Source organism: Etheostoma spectabile, chromosome 13 (genome assembly GCF_008692095.1).
Source record: "Etheostoma spectabile isolate EspeVRDwgs_2016 chromosome 13, UIUC_Espe_1.0, whole genome shotgun sequence".
NCBI lineage: Eukaryota > Metazoa > Chordata > Actinopteri > Perciformes > Percidae > Etheostoma > Etheostoma spectabile.
The window spans coordinates 29,572,762-29,575,032 of NC_045745.1; the positions used below are offsets into that span (position 1 = coordinate 29,572,762).

Here is a 2,271-nt window from a genome sequence, read left to right on the forward strand (position 1 = left end):
GTGTGTGTGTGTGTGTGTGTGTGTGTGTGTGTGTGTGTGTGTGTGTTTCCCTTTGGCTACATCCTACTTTTTGTCTTGTCTAATCCATTTAAGCATGTCTTTAAAAGTCTGCAGTTTGTTGTCACAAGTTAAGACCTAGATGCTGCCATGAGCATTTTTTTCAAAGCAAATCACCAAAAATAAAAACATATTGTCCTGGCCACATTAGCATGTAGCAATGCTATCTATTTATGTGGAGGAATGCAGGCATCAAGATCTGCAGCCACAATATACTGACAACCAGTACCGAAATAATGAATTCAAAAGTCAGTCAATGCAAATATAAAGCTGACAACAAAATTGATAATTAGTAGTCTCATCATCCCTGACATCTATATGCAGACATTATCAAGCTCATATCTCAGATGTGAAGCTTTGCTCTTTTTTTCCCAGTATCATACCGTTATAAATGAAATGCCTATGTTTGTTTTTAGCCATGCTAGCCATGACTCTTGGGATGTCAATGTGAGTTCATCCACCACTTTGGTCCAGAATGGAATATCTCAACAACTCTTGAAAGGATTGCCATGAAAATTTGATGCACGCATTTATGTTACCCTCTGGATGAATTGTAATAACTTCAATTTATGAGCATACGTGCAAACCAAATGGCATTCTCATCAGCATCAGCTGTTGCCTCCTTTTGTGTTTTGTGCTTATTAGCAATTGTCAGCATGCTAACACGCCAAACCAAGGTGGAAAACATGCCAAACAGTATACCTGCTACTAATTAGAATGCTAGCATTGTCATTGTAAGCATGTTAGCATGCTGATCTCTGTATTCACAGTAACTCAAACCGCTGCTGTGTTTAGGTACACCATTAGAACCACTTGCATGGCTGTAGACTCAGAGACTTTACCTTAGGCTCCGGGAAGCTGTAATTGTCATTTCCACTATTTTACAGACTAAACAATACAAAAAAATATAATGAATGTTTTTAGTCTTAAACTTTGATATAGATGAGGTGCACTGGTGAAGTCTTAACTTGAAGTCTAATGGTCCGTTGCAATGTGCTACTGTCTGTTTGAGCGGAGCTAATCCTAACGTATGGGTTAGCTCTTTATAAGGCATTAGAGAGCGAGTGAAATCAGAGTAGTCTCCATTAAGCGGCGAGGTGTGGTTTTAGAGTGGTGCTAAGTAATGGGGAAGTGCTGACAAGACTGGGGACGTATGTGTCTTTCCATCCATTACCGGTCTGTCTACCTGACTGCTCTGTAGCCCAGGACCAACTACTGTATCATCTCCCACCATGGCAGGAAGCGCTCTCCGGATCCGGCGCCTGTATGGTGGTACTCGGAGGGTGCAGCAAATCCGTTCAGCATTGATCCTTTTCCATTTAGACGGAAGATAAACATTTTATATCAGGAAATCATGTTCATATAGAGGGATGGGTGAAAATGCAGCGTTATTACGGTGGAGTGCAGTGATGCTCTTTGTCTCCTTTGTCAACAGATGCAACGCACTTTAAAAAAGGCTATATGCCTTCACTTTACTGAGAGATTTCCAGCAGAATGGTAGAAACAGACATGTCAGCAGCACTATGGCAGATTGATAAACCCCTTGGCAACCCAACGCAGAGTATTCTTTAAAATGAGAGGCTGCAACGCCTTCTCACCGGATGGCAGTGAATGCGCTGCTGGGTGGGTACGAGGAGGACAGCAACAGATGATAAAGACACTGTTAACATGCCTTGTGTAGCGCATGAACGTTTAATGTGTGGGCGGCTGCGTGTGTGAACGTGAGTGTGTTTTAATGGCTTCCTCTAAGACACGCAGATGTAGACAGTAACTGAGAACAACGCAAATAGCAGTGGCAATTGTGGGCTGATTGAAAGCTCCGCTGACAGAAACCAAGGGGAAAAAAACAAATGAATGGGAATCTTATCAGCAAAGACTTACAGAGGTTGACGCGCCGGGGTGTTGGTTGGTCACCGTGATAAATGCTTGTTATTGGCTGTGCCCTATGGAGCATTTAACTGGCAATACCATTAAAATTTAATGCGGGGCTTCCCTTTGACCTTGGTGAGGAGAATCCTGTCACAAACCTCTGCAGGCAGTGTGAATATCAAAAACAGCTCCCTCTCTGTTAATTTAGTAGGAAAGTCTAACATTTCAGGATACAGTATATGTTAGCATTTCTCTGTGCACAATGTGCATACATGATCACATGTATTCAGGTTGTGTGTGTGTTTGTGTGTGTGTGTGTGTGTGTGTGTGTGTGTGTGTGTGTGT

General features: G+C 42.3%; 1 protein-coding gene across 2 annotated transcripts in view; it reads left to right on the plus strand.

Annotated features, from left to right (window-relative positions):
- The window catches only part of nlgn2b (neuroligin 2b), a 65,905-nt gene that overhangs the window by 34,480 nt on the left and 29,154 nt on the right, over positions 1 to 2,271 (plus strand). The window lies entirely within an intron of this gene.